Source organism: Leptonychotes weddellii, chromosome 8 (genome assembly GCF_054177405.1).
Source record: "Leptonychotes weddellii isolate Sample4059 chromosome 8, ASM5417740v2, whole genome shotgun sequence".
NCBI lineage: Eukaryota > Metazoa > Chordata > Mammalia > Carnivora > Phocidae > Leptonychotes > Leptonychotes weddellii.
Genome location: NC_138376.1, coordinates 57,767,835 through 57,783,011, shown reverse-complemented (window position 1 = coordinate 57,783,011; position 15,177 = coordinate 57,767,835). Strand labels below are relative to the sequence as shown.

Sequence of the window (15,177 nt, the reverse complement as noted above, 5' to 3'; positions counted from 1 at the left end):
ATTATTTGCTATAGTATTTCCTATAGCAGTTTTCATGAAGTTTGGAAGTATATTTATTTTCATACCTGAGTATTTTAGGACAGAACTTAATGGATCCTCTCATCTGCTAATATGCAATGTAACTTTCTCAGAGCAGTATGTAGTATGTAGTAATCCTCATACTTATTTCACATTGGAGATCTTATTGTCAGATCATTTTCACAGATCAGTGGTCCACTTTGGGGAATGCTGCCCTAGTAGGACCATACAAGACTAACATGAATATATAAGAATGGTGTTAAGATGGTCACAGCATATACATGTGTAACAATGTAACCCGCTGCTTTAACCGTATTACACAGAGTAGGAATAATAACAAGGCAGGGATAGGTCTACTTTCTGGGGCAGGCAGTGAATATTAAGTGACAGTAATACTCATATTTTATCACTCCTGCTAGTAAGGGATGATCTTACACACATTACCTACAGGAGGAAATGGAAGATCCAGGAAAATTAAGAAGTTTTTAAAGAACAATAGACTTTAAAAGAAGTAAATCCTGGGACTTTAAAAGAATTTTGGGATAGAGTCTTGGTGCCAGTATCAGAAAGTTTTGAAAAATCATGAAAAATATAAGAGACGAGAAGTGGTTGGAAACAACCAATAAGTGAATTTAAGAAAATGACATTGTGTAAGTCACTTAACCTCTCTTGGCATTAACTATGAAATGAAGTAATTATTCTAAATGATTTCTAGAGTTTCTTCCAGGACTGACATTCTATGTTTTTCTGTTTCTAAAATTTCTGTAAATTCCTGGCAAGAATTAAGGTAAATTTTTAAACAGATGGAGCCTTGTTTGCGTGAGTGTGTGTGTGCACTTAGAAAGGCGCGTGCGTGGGTGATGGGGAATTTCTGGGTTAGTGTGGTGCCAGACTAGACAAGCATATTCCTCCAAATTTTTGCTAAAATATACATACAAATACACACAAAGGAAAGAGCAAGAGAACTTGGAAACTGCATAAAATGAGTATTATACACAAAATCTGGGGCTAGTCCACGGACTGAATTAGCAGTGCAGATGGATTTCAAAGCACAGTCTTGGACTCCAAAAAACATATACTCTTAATCTTTTAACCTAAGTAGGGTGAATGACTTGGCAAAAAGTTAAGCAAAATATGAGGCTGTCTACAACTGGCCATATAGCTCAGAGACACAGGCATTATATTAGGTAGATAATTACCTGGCCATCTTCTAAATCTTCTGGAATTACCCTTGCAGTCATTCAGAGTTATGCCACCATTATACACTTCCCTCTATGTCTCTTTAGATTCTTCTTCCACAATACAAGACCTTAAGATGTGGAAGGGGGAAGAAGGGACTTAATTGTATTATGGGATTTTAGTTCAGTGAAGGCAAAGGTTAAAAGCAGGAGCAGAGAGAAAAAAATCATTGTATGCCACAGATGTTTGCACTGGCCTGTGTTATAGATCTTGGAAGGTCTTGCACCCTATGTTTAAGACTTTTAAAGAAACTGAGATCACTTCTTCCATTACTTGAAACTCTCCTCTTTATGGTTACTTTTTATCTTTCACTTAAAAAAACCACCTCAGATATAGTAATAGGGATTAAAAATCATCCCCGTAATGCTTCACTAGAGTTTTTGTATTTAACTTTTATAAGCTCAATACATGTCAATTAGAGGGGTGCCTGGGTGGCTCAGTCGGTTGAGCGACTGCCTTCGGCTCAGGTCATGATCCCAGGGTCCTGGGATCGAGTCCCACATAGGGCTCCCTGCTCAGCAGGGAGCCTGCTTCTCCCTCTCCCACTCCCCCTGCTTGTGTTCCCTCTCTCACTGTGTCTCTCTCTGTCAAATAAATAAAATCTTTAAAAAAAAAAAATACATGTCAATTAGAAGAATCAGGGAGAGGCTTTTTTTTTTTTTTTTTTTGCTTCGGAGAAGAAAGGAGGGACTAAAGGAATATACATTCAACCCAACATGAGAATGAAAATTCTAACATAACTTTCTAATAATGGAATAATTTTATAATGTCTAAGTCCCTATCACTGGATATTTTTATTTGAGGATGGATGGCTTATCAGGCTGATAGGGTAATTCCTGCAGTCAATGAATGAAACATTCAACTAAATGACTCCAAAGTCCATTCTAATTCTAATAGTTCAAGAATCAATAAATGGCTTCATAATTTTGTGTCATTCCTTTATGCTTCAAAAGTGCAGTATAAATCAAACTGAAGTTGTCTGTTGGAGATTGTTGTTTGGAGCTAGTTGAGTATCTGTGAAGAAGATTAAAAGCTTATATGGCACAACTGTGACCCATCATTTTTTTGTTTTAAGATTTTATTTATTTATTTGACAGAGAGAGAGCGAGAGAGGGAACAGAAGCAGGGGGAGTGGGAGAGGGAGAAGCAGGCACAGGCTCTCCATGGAGCAGGGAGCCCGATGCGGGGCCCGATCCCAGGTCATGACCTGAGCCAAAGGCAGACCCTTAACGACTGAGCCACCCAGGTACCCTGTGACCCATCATTTAAACAAACCTCAAAACCACTTAGTCTGCAGACCTACACCCAGAGTATAACAAGAGTATCCAATCAGTGATATTCCAATTTCAGTGATAATCTACATATTAGGGATATTTAATTGAGAAGAAAACTGCAACAGATCCATCAAGAGCTGAACATTGGATGTTGGGAGACAATTGCAAAAATGGAACCGGCCCAGGGTACACCAATCATAAGTATGATGACTCACAGGCACCAAAGCCACATGACACATTCAATATATGTGGATGCAAACAGGAAAGTAGGGGAAATATGTTCTTGCCAAGATAAAATGGAATAAGGTCATGTTGTTAATGTATTGATTCACAGTACTGTGATAGACAAGTGCTTCCTAGTATCAACAAGGAATAGGTTTTAACAATTTATCTGTTAACAATTTATTAACTGTGACTTTGTAGAGAATATAGGAATGCAAGTCTGTTTCTGTGATAGATCAATTGCAGGGATATGGGAGAGTCGGTTAAACACTGCTGCCTCAGTTTCCTTAATTGCAAGGTGAAAGAGATTGAACTTGATCAGTAATTCATTTTCCACAGAATATTCAAAGTAATATGATGCACTGAAAGGAAAATAAAAGTTTCCATGATCAAATAAGTAAAGAAATTATGTAGTGTATGTAGTGGAATACTAAGATTTTCTTAGTAAAGAAACATGTTAAATGTTGTTCCTCAGACACATTGACTTGTTTGGCAACTCTCTTTTCTTCTCCCCATTCCTCTTCTTCTGCCTTCTTTTTCTTCTCTTTCCTCATACCCTCCTCCTCTTTATCCTTTTATCTGCTATTTTTAATTTTCTATTTTCTCTTCTTTATTAACATCCTGTTTTCTCGGAAAAACTTTTTAGGGAATTTGAGATATTTATAGTTTCAGATATTGATGGTATGTAATGTATATTCCAAATCTCTGAAACAAAGCTCCTATGAGCCTAGCTCCATACTGCTATGATGAGGGACAAGATGTAGGACTTGAAGAACTCAAAATTAGTTTTGATATTTAAAATTTACAGTGGGAGGGGCACCTGGGTGGCTCAGTCAGTTAAGCGTCCGACTCTTGATTTCGGCTCAGGTCATGATTTCAGGGTCTTGAAATGGAGCCCCACAGCAGGCTCTGCGCTCAGCACGGAGGCTACTTGAGATTCTCTCTCACTCTCCCTCTGCCCCTGCCCCTGCTCGCTCTCTTTCTCTCTGAAATAAATAAATAAAATCTTTAAAATTTGCAATGGGAGAGTTTGCTGGAAAACTATTGCAAGTAAACAAATCCCTGTCCATCTGCTGCTGTCGGTTCTAGATTGTTCCGACAGTATGGAGATCAGTGAGCAATAAGGGAGTCCCACAGGAATACATCAGGACATAGCTTGTATGGCCACGTAGATTGTGAGGTTTTTAATTTTAATGAAGTCCAGCTTATCAGTTCTTTCTTTCATGGATCGTGTCTGAGGTCAGGACTTTAATTCAATTCTTTGAGACTGTTTGGGCCAGAATTTTTCTTTTCTGTGAGCAGATTGATGAAGAAATCATATTCTTTTCCTTAATGCTATATTGTATTATATTATATGATTAATGCCTGCATGTCCCTTTCTCTCTTTGATAAAAAGAATTACCATGTATCATTAATGCCTAAAAAAAGTAGTCTGAATAACTAGCCAAGACACCTGCTATGTGGTTAGAGTAGTTCAGAGAATGGTCCAAAGGGACTAACAAGATCAAGGTTTCCTGTTCCATAGAGCAGAATACAGAAAAAGCAATTCAGGTGTGTTCATGCTAGTCTTTGAGAAAGAAATGAAAGTCAAAAGTTGGAAACTAAATTCAAATGCTAACTTCGTAATAATGAGACAAGAGCAGGAGCAGCTGATGCAAAAACTCAAGATTTTTCCTAAATAATTGGTTACTTTAATGTCATTGTCTTCCTTCTTCTGGCATGGAAATGGGCCAGGCCACCTTCTGTAGTGAGGACTGGAAGTCATTTATAAAATGTATAGTTGCATGATATATACTTAAATATACATGTCATATTTATATAATTATATGAGGTGATTGGTAGAAATACATATGGAGTGGAGTAAATGTAGAATATATGGATTGTAAAGCATAGTGTACTAATTTGTTTGACAAACAAGAAGTCATAGTACATGAATGCACATTTGTAATTGAAAGGGCATTATTAGCAAATGCCAATTAAAGGAGGTAACAGTCAACTAGAACTTGCAGAACAACTTTTTTCTTTGTCTTGGGACTCAATCTTTGTGATAACTAAGAATACTAAATTTTTTTTGAAATATAAAAACTTTATAATATACTTTATTATTCAGGATAATGTTTTATTTCTTATAACAAAAAATAAAATCATTTGAACAGTTTTCAGCATGATCTGTTAATTTTGAGCAGAGAATAAACACAGTAAGTAAATACATGCATATGTTATATAATGTAATTCTATATAAAATTCACAGTTAGATGTATTTGATTATGCAAAACACAGCACGATAATACCATCAGAGAGCTTCTTATTTAAAAACACAGTAAAGGGGTGCCTGGGTGGCTCAGTCGTTGAGCGGGGCTCAGGTCATGATCCCAGGGTCCTGGGATCGAGCCCCGCATTGGGCTCCCTGCTCGGTGGGGAGCCTTCTTCTCCCTCTGCCTGCTGCTCTGCCTGCTTGTGCTCGCGCTCTCTCTCTGACAAATAAATAAATAAAATCTTCTAAAAAAATAATATTCTCATGCATTAAACATTGCAAACTAAAAGTAAAATGAAATAAAATTTAATGGCTGCAATCAGTGAGGCAATCTAGAGGAAAAAATTCCCATTTAGAATATAGGTATATATTGACATGCAGTCAACCCATTCATCTACTGTTCCACTGCAGAAATGATCTGGGATTAGTTCTTTAATCATGATCTATTCATATTGAACACAAATTTTGTTTGTTTATTGCTGAACTACTGATAATAGCTACATTAGTTGATTGCTTACTTTGTTTTTTTTTTTTTAAAGATTTTATTTATTTATTTGAGAGAGAGAATGAGAGAGAGCAAGCACATGGGAGGGGGGAGGGTCAGAGGCAGGAGCAGACTCCCTGCCGAGCAGGGAGCCTGATGCGGGACTCGATCCAGGGACTCCAGGATCATGACCTGAGCCGAAGGCAGTCGCTTAACCAACTGAGCCACCCAGGCGCCCCTTGATTGCTTACTTTGTATCAGCCCTCGTTTTCTGTTGCTAACCAGATGCAGTGTTTCTCCCTGTATTACAGATGATAACACTGGGGTTTCCACAGGTTTAACACTTGCCCAGGGTCACAGACAGTAAGTGTCAAACTTGTCTTGAAACTAGGTCCCTATAGAACATTGACTCTTCACAAATACTTTGTATTGCTCTACTCTTTCTATTACTCTAGCAGCAGTTTTAAAAATTAAAAAATGAAAAACTGGGGTTCCAATTACAAATGTGTATCTTTGTCTTCATAAGTAGCAGGGAAATTTGTGGGATACTGATGACCCTATCAGAATATTCAGTTTGTCTCATACAGGATAGACCTTATTGCCTGTATATGACGCTGGAAGCAACACTGCATTTTTAGGGTTTTTAACAGTAGTTTAATAACTGTTCTCACTGTCTAAATTTCTACCCTTTGCCCTGACATCACTGGCATTCCCTTCACCTAGAGTACTATTCTCATCTCTTTGGAAGTGTGTCTTACCCTTCTTTCAAGGTCCATTTTATTTTTTTATTTTTATTTTTTATTATGTTCAATTAGCCAACATATTCAAGGTCCATTTTAGATACGACTTTCACCATTCAAATTCCCCCTTTCCCTTAAATAAATGTAAGCTCGCCTCTTCCCCACATAGAGAATTAATACTTCTTTCAGTATTTTATTTATTTTTTAAAAGATTTTATTTATTTATTTATTTATTTATTTATTTATTTATTTATTTATGAGAGAGAGAGAGCATGAGCATTGGGAGAGGGAGAGAGAGAGGGACAAGCAGATTTCCTGCTGAGCACAGAGCCTGACATGGGGCTCCATCCCAGGGCCCTGAGATCACAACCTGAGCTGAAGTCAGATGCTTAACTGACTGAGCCACCCAGGTGCCCTTTTTTTTTCAGTATTTTAAATTAAACGTCTACTATGTGGCAGGCATGTGCTAGAGGCAAAGGATTTTTTTAAAAAATTGAAAACGTGGTCTCTTCCCTCTAAGAAATTGCATGTTAGTGGAGAAATAGATACATAAACCAAAAATGCAATAAAATGGCTTGTACTAAAATTAAGGTGACATATAATTAATTGCCCAATCTGGGTCATTTTTGAGAGTGAAAGGGAAAATTAATAATTAGCTTTGACAACAAGCATGACCTGGGACTATCCTGGCAAATCCAAATGTATGGCCATACTATATTATGAACCTGTGTTTCTGGTGAAGGTGCTTATAGAAAGAGGAGTAGCTAAGCTTAGGGAGGGAAGCTTGTAATGTTTATTGCTTTCTGTCTCATATTACTTCCATTATGCATGCACCTTATTTTTACCATCAGACTGCAAGAATTTTGGAGGTGGGCTCCATATCCTATTCATCATCTCACATCACACTGTGCTCACAGAACACTACCTTGTAGGTGGTCACTTAATATGTGTTGAATGGATGCATTAGTTTTCCTGTCATGTATCAATGCTCTCTTCCTGCCAGTTTTTGAAATGTGCAGTCATCACTCTCGGGTACATTTCTACTGTTTGTGCATTTTGACCCTCATTTGCTTTTTAAATTTGTTTCTTTATTTGCAAAGTCATTTATTTATAATGTTTATTATTTAGTTCTTTATAAATTCTCTAAGGTTTGTTTGCTGCTGATAACTGTATGTGGAAGAAACAGAAGAGAACCAGAATCGTAAGTCAACAGATGATGAAAAAAATAGTCAGATGAGGGGGTCGGAGAATCAATTGTACTTTATGAGAAGGGGAAGACACTAAAGGAAACCCACTCTTGTCAGAACTCTGGTAGCCACTCAGAAAGCCTCCTGAAAGTAGAACTCCTAATTTTAAGCTTGAGGGTGAGTAACCGCTTCTCCACCCCAGCATTGAACATTCTAAGCTCTATGACAAAGCAAGGAGGAATTTGGTTTTCTCATCCTTTCCCTATAGCTTCTAAGGGAACTGCCACCTTCCCATCTTCCTGGGTGATGAAACCTGCTCCATGTGGAAAAAGGTGGAATACAAGATCCATGCTGGAAAAAGCTGTAAAGATGACCCAGTGTACCTCTTCATTTCACTGGAGTGTTGGGGGTATCAGGGGTGGGGAGTAGAACTGGAATCAGACAGGGAGGTGACTCACCTAAATTGAAATCTGTGGTTTCCAGCAAACCAATCTTGAGAGGAATATTACAGATTTACAAACATATTTTGACAAATTAGTAAAAACATGTGTTGATTTACAATCAGTTTTCCATAAATAATGATTATAGTTTAAATTCTGAAGAACATTAATATTCTGTCAAGCATCCTAAACCTTTTTGAGCCCCTCTGTGATCCTCCTTGAGCAGAACTCTGTGGTGCAGAAGATTGAAGTCTGGATCTGGTACAGTATCTTCAGTCTTGATTCTGGGCTCTGGCAATGAAGGGACGCACCTGCGTTAGTCAGGAAACAGCAAGTGTCTGGACTTGGCTTCCCATGAAATAACCAAATCCAAGAAGACACACTTGGTGAAGGACCAGGATCAGTAGAAGGCGACTGAGTAACACATGCAATCTCTATTATAGTTCTCTAACCAGCGTCAATGATCAGATGGACAGCAAATGTTGTGGATAAGAGCCTGGAGTCAGGCTCAGACTGAATTCAAAGCCTGACTGTGTCAATGACTTTTGGAAATCAAGTTAACCTCTTTACATTTTAGTTTTCTCATTTGTAAAACAGCAACAATATTCGTACTCATAGAGACACTGTAAATATTAAAGTACATAAAATGCCTAGCATATAGTAAACATTCAATAAACACTGTGGATATGAACATTATTGCCCTTAATGCTAGTACTTGGTGTCCCAGAGAAGTTTTCTAGCATAAAGAAGGAGGGGCAAATCAAAGCAAGAAACATGCACAACCTAGGAATTAATAGATCGATTCACATTTCCATTCTTATACTTGTTCTCATTATTTACCACATCTTAAAAGAATGAAATAGTATTGTTCCTTAGTATCTTTTCTTGATTGTAAGAAATACATTATTCTGGCCCTGTTAGTGAAAAGCAGTATTGTGAAATAAGGAATGGAAAAGCTGCTTAAAAATGACAGTACATGGAAAAACAATTTTAAAAAGTTAAGCGAGATAAGCTGTCTTTTCATAGTTGTGTTCCTTCATGTCTAGAACTGTCTCTACTTTGGAAGTTACAAATTTCTTATTTTCAGAATCCTGAGGGCTTTTTAAAAACTCTATTAGTCTAGGGAATAAAGGGGGTGCAGCAAAATTTGAGTTAATTAACGTTGTCAAATTGTTCATGCTCTAAAGGCAGAAGTAATTGGTGCAATTCTGTAAATCTAGTACAGTGTCTCTGGCAAGTAAACATTCTTCCTTTTGAAGATTAAAGGTTAGCTTCTCAGCAAATTCACTTAGTGGAACCAAGAAGATTAGAGATCCAATACTACACAACTGATGTTATTCACCAACACGCACATGAACACTGGGGCCACCACTCTTGGTATCCCTCCAGGTTAAATCTTGTAAGAGCAAATCCCATTGTAACAAAAACATCTGAATAACCAAAAGACTGGAGCCAGGTGATGGCACTCTTACTGCAATCCAGTTGACAAAGGAGCAGCAACAAGGGAGTAAGATCTCTCTTGGAGTTTGTGGTAATAGGATTGAGGGATTGAGCTACATCTCGCTGCATAATTTAAAATGAAAATGGTGGAAAAGCAACAATGCAATAGTGAAGTGAGAGATGGAGGCTGCCATTTCCTTGGCAGCAAGAGAGGAAGTAGCTGCCTTCATTAAGAAGAGCTCAATGGACCAGATGCCTAATCAGTGTCATTCAGGTACAAATTTTGCAAATATGAGTAAAGGGTTTTGATAATATGACATTGTAAGTCACTGAAATCACAAGAGTGTTAAAAATGTCCGCTGTTGGCTATAGCCCAACAATTTCAGAAATCAATAGTCTTAAGCAAGCATTTTTCAAGACATGTATAACCTAGCTTTAGGGCAACACACTTATAAAATCAAGTGTATTCATCAAGAGAATAAAAAAAAAATAGATTCAAATAGGAGATGAGGGAGCAAGTTAGCAATTTGAAAACATTATGCAATCTACTTGAAAAATTGCTATAGTCAGCCTCCACTGGTGATAATTTAGGAGAAAGGCAGAGGAAAAGAAAGTCCAACTGAGAGGGTAGAATTGAATATATTTGCTATGATAATGAAAGCGTCTTTTGATAACCAACAGGGATGATATTCAGATTATCAAATCTGGCATTACCTTAAGTCATTTCTTGCTGCTTGGCATCTTTCCTGTAACTTCAGTTCTTGGCTGGTGGCCCTAACAGGTGGCTAAGAGCAGAGGGAATGTCACTCAACAGTCCGCAGTTCTTAATTAACAGAAGCCCTCTCAGGATACTCAGTCTTTCGCTGACATGTGGATTAAAAATGAGTTCAGTGTGTAAAGCAAAAATGCTGCTGTTTTTGGCTTGAATTATTTTCCTAAAATGCTAGGTCTACTTTTTGGGCAAAAGAATCCTGTGTTGATTCTTGGCGTGCATTTTTTGGGTTTGTTAACACAGCCTATTTCTAATTAACAGACAGTGTATTCATATCAATAAGCTTCCATGAGATAACCACTCTGAGCAAGAGGTAGAATTAATAATATATTCTAAACCCTCACTATTCAAATGTGTCTGCAGATTAGCACATTGGCATCATCTAGAAGAGAAATGCAAAGGAATGCAAGAAATGCAAAATCTTAGGCCTCAGACTTAGTGAATCAGCATTTTCCAAGATTTCCCTTATATTGACTGATGCTTATGCATATTAATTTGAGAAGTACTGCCCTAATGTCAATAAGGCTTTTCTCTAATTAATTTATGTACCTTACCAGTTTACTTGTTTAAAATATTCAGGGTTATGCCTCAGTGTTTAGAAATATATTAGAATATTTTATAGAATTTATTTTTCTGATTTTTACTTAACTTGTAGCTTGAATTATTTACCTTTGAAACTTACTTTGAATGTATCTTAATATAATTTTAACTTTTTTTCTTCTTTTTTTTTAAGAGTTTGATTCATTTTTTCTTGCTTGGGTGTAGGAAGCATAGGTAATTATACTGATAAACACAGAGTGAATTGAGGAAAACCTGAAAGAAAAAAGAGAAAAAGTATGCCGATCTTTTAAGTGCGGTTGCTTACTCAGCTGATTTCAAGATTGTAGGGAAGACGTAATTTCCTCAAATATTTTCCTACCCAATATTTTAGACTCATGCCTCAAGTTTCTCATTTGTCTTAAGACATTTATATTTGCAAATATACCTTAGCAGATGCTATAGGCAAATAATTTCCAAAGGATATTCTGAAGTTGGAATGTGTGTTCTTAGCATCTCACTTTGAAGACCACTTTAGAGGACTCAACTCTAATTCTTTCTCAGAATGGTTATCTTTGGAATCTATTAAGCTTGGAATCTGCTTCTTGGTATAGGGCTCCTCTTTGCATGCACATTAGCAATTTAAAGACTCTGAGAAGCATTATATTTTGTTTAGCCCAACATATTAACCAAACCACTTATCCTATCATATCTATTGAAATCCTATGGAACTCAAACAGAAAAACTCTGATATATGTTACTATGGATTATTTTTACTTGATTGTGAATGAAAGGTATGAGAGTGAGTTTTGATGAAAGGAAGGGCAATAGTCACTTGAGCAGAAGGAAGGGATTTGAATCAGTGGGGGTATGAGGACAGACAATATGAAGGCTAACTAACTAATTTTATAATCTAGAGCCCTATGCTTTGGCTTTGTACATAAAATGGAGCTTAGGATGGGTGGATTGGTGTGTGTGTGTGTGTGTGTGTGTATTTCGTGTTAAGAAAGATATATGAAGAGAGAGGAGCTAATTAAGGAACCTACTACTTGGGGTTAGTATTTTTTTATTTTTACTGATCCAGAGAAGAGTGCCTGTTTTCCAGAATGTCTGTGAGAACTTAGGTTGGCACAGGAAAAGAATGTCCTGAGAGGAACTGTTTACTTAGTGAGCATGAATTGGGGGTTCTGGAAATAAAATGATGTGTATTGGAATCTAATATGTGGAGACCTAGAGTGGTGGGAAGAGTGCTGGCTTCCATGAGCCAGATCTGGTTTGCATTCTGCATCAACAATGTCTGAATGGTATTGGACAGACTTCGACGTCTCTGAGTGCCATTTCTGTCATTGGTAAAATGCAGAAAATGTTAAGCAATGGTGAGGGTTAAAGACCATAAAGGTAAAGCTCCTAAAACGTATTAGGTCATATTAGGTGGTCAATCAATGGTAGCATTATCCTTTGTTCCAACTGAAAACTTACTAGAGACCTGTGCCAGGAGCCGTGTGTTGTATCTGAGGAGTTAGACGTGATGCTGGAGATGGCATTGTGTGCCTCAGCCAGACAGGTCTGGAGAGACTGCTTGTAATTTTTCATAGATTACTGAGATAAAATAATGCACGGCAATTTCATGTGTGTTCAGGTGAATACTTAAAGAAAACACTGTTTCTTTTTCAACCAGAATTGAAAAAAAAAATTTTCACTTCAAAAATCATATAAGGGCTCAAAATATCTCTATTTATAAAATCCAAATTATTTCCAACCCTTTTACCCTTACATGTTTTCTTCACTGAGAGTTAAACTAAAACATTTAACTTGAAATACTAATTTTTTAAATTCCTAAAATTACACAAGCACATCGTTGAAAGAATCGAGGAATTCATAAGGTTTACAGTTAACTGTCTCCTTCCCTAGGTCTTAGTTCCTCTTTTCCCCACTAAAAGTTTTTAACTATGTTTCAAAGATGTTTTACTCACGTGTCATCATGTGCATTTATTCTGTGTACATTCTTTTTTTTAAAGATTTTTATTTATTTGAAAGAGAGCATGCGCACACTCGCGCACAAGCGGGGAGAGGGGCGGAGGGACAGAAGGAGAAGCAGACTCCCCGCTGAGCAGGGAGCCCGATGCAGGACTCCATTCCAGGACCCCGGGATCATGGCCTGAGCCAAAGGCAGACGCTTAACTGACTAAGCCACCCAAACACCCTATTCTATATACATTCTTAATGCAAAGGTAGTATGCCATATACTGTAATTTATTTTAGTATATCTTGGAGATGCTGCACTTTTCAATGATATTAAAATTTCATTGTATGTCTTAAGTAGTACCCAGTTAGACACAGATTATTTTCAATCTTCTACTATACTTTAACAATACCACAATAAAATCCTACTAAATATTTCAATTTGCAAATACACAACTGTAGTGGAAGAGTAAATTTCTTGAAATACAATTGCTAGGACTTGAGTGTGCATTTTTATATTGGTAGTTAGTGCCCAGTTGCTTTCTGAAGAGATCTGTCCATTCTACTAGCAATGTATGAAGTACCTTTTTCCTACAAAGCATTATCAATTTCCCACCAGAGAGGTATGTCATTATAGTTTAAATTTGCTTTTCTTTTATTGTGAGTGAGACTTAACATCTTAAATGTTAATGTGTAATCAAATGTTAATATGCATTTAAGATATTTCAGATCTTCATGTTTTTTCCTTCTGTGAACTGTCCAGTCATGCTTTTGCTAATTTTTTCTTATACTGTCCATAGTTCTGGGAGATTTGTAGCAGGTTAATTAGCCCATTATCTGTATGTAAGTTGTTTATATGTATTTTATAGGTTGACTTTGTTTACACTGCTATTGTTTTGTGATTGCTTTTTATACTTATGTAGTCTCATTTGTCTATACTTTCTTCCACATCTGAGTTTTGTGTCGTAGTTAGTAAGGTTTTATTCTCTTGTGATTTCTTGTAGCACATTTATAGAATGTTTTCAAATGTTAATTGTTGACTCATCTGGATTTTGTTTTGGTATAAGGAGAGAGATGGACCATAGTATTTTTTTTTCCAAATATCTCTCCAATTTTCTCAACCCAGAGTTGACTGGTACATTTTTCTCTGCTGATACACGTTGCCAGCAGGAACAGCTGGGGTCTAGGTAGGGACACAGAAATCACTCTAGGTATTACAGAGCATTTATGTAGGGAATGTGTTACACAGGTGGAGGAAATAGGGGCACCAAATAGAGGGCAGAGATTAGCAACAGCAGGAAGCTGATACCACTCCTGCTATTGTAGTGATAAAGCAAGAAGTTAGTGATCAGAGCCAGGAAGTCAATGATCCCAGTGAGATACAGCCATTTCAAGGGATGTTCATTGGGAACTGAGATCATGGGGGTAATGGCTGTCCTGCAGGATCAGGAGCCATGGAGAGAGAAGGAGAGAGAGAGGGAGAGAGAGTGCCTGAGATATAACTTGGATTTTTCCCCCTTCCTCCCTGCCAGTCTCTGCCAATGCCTTTTGTTGCATGAACCCAGCCTGAAGATGGAGGGCACAGGGCACAGAAGACTATATACACAGAGGAGTCTCGGAAATGTGGTTCTATGCCGTTCACATTGGAGAAAAGCAAGTGTGGGGATTTGGGGATATCAGAACAAAGGCTCAGTTCATCAACATGCCATCTATTTTGCTCTGTTAATTGTCTACCTATTTAAGTGTTAGAACTACACCTTTTTGTGGCAGTTTTATTAAATATTTTTTCCATCTCAGAAGACTAATTCCTCATTATTTTTCTTCAAGTTGAATTTGCCTGATTTTTCCCAAGCTGTTTTTCCAAATGAAATTCATGATCAGCTTGCTTACTTCTAAAAATAACCTCTTGTATATTATTGTATTCATATTAAATGTATAGATTAATTTAGGGATAACTGATATTTATAGGATGTTAAAAATTCATATAGAGAAATGGGGTATATCTTTCTATTTATTCAAGACTTGTTTGGGCTTCTTGTTTGGGTTTAAACTTTTCTTTGTATAGATTCCACATATTTATTTCTAGGAATCTTCCCCTTTGTGGTTGTTTTATTACTATTGTTTTGGGATATTTTCTTCCATAATATGTTTTTATCTGGGTGTTGATGACTGTAGGAATACTATGTTGTGTATAATCATTTTGTGACTAATCCCCTTACAGAATTGTTCTGGTTGATTCTCTTGAACTTTTCACATGTCTACTATTATCAACTGCAAACAACAGTTTTACTTTCTAAATTTTATAATTCTTATTTCCCTTTTTGTCAAATTTTTGTTTGCTAGTTCCTCCAGAACAATGTTCAAACATTTTGGTGATAGTGGCCATCTTTGCCTGGCTCTTTATTTGAATAGGAATGATTTCTCCATATCAAACACATTATTTCTAATGGGTGCTTTTTTTTCCCCATTTCTCTCCACTGGAGCAATTCAGAGATCATCTGAGCTCAAATTCTCAATTATTTTTTTTCCAGAATTATGTTGCAAAATAATCCATATGCAAAGCCTTTTGTAGGGTAGGTCCCTGACAAAGTTCTCTTTTTTTTTTCCA

At 36.9% G+C, this 15,177-nt stretch overlaps 1 long non-coding RNA gene across 1 annotated transcript in view; it reads left to right on the top strand.

Moving 5' to 3' along the window:
* The window catches only part of LOC115937146 (uncharacterized), a 37,470-nt gene extending 23,069 nt beyond the window's left edge, over positions 1-14,401 (top strand). The window contains exon 3 of the long non-coding RNA XR_004072472.2: positions 14,102-14,401. This is a non-coding gene — a long non-coding RNA (uncharacterized LOC115937146). The remainder of the gene's footprint in view (positions 1-14,101) is intronic.
* The last annotated feature ends 776 nt before the right edge of the window (positions 14,402-15,177 follow it).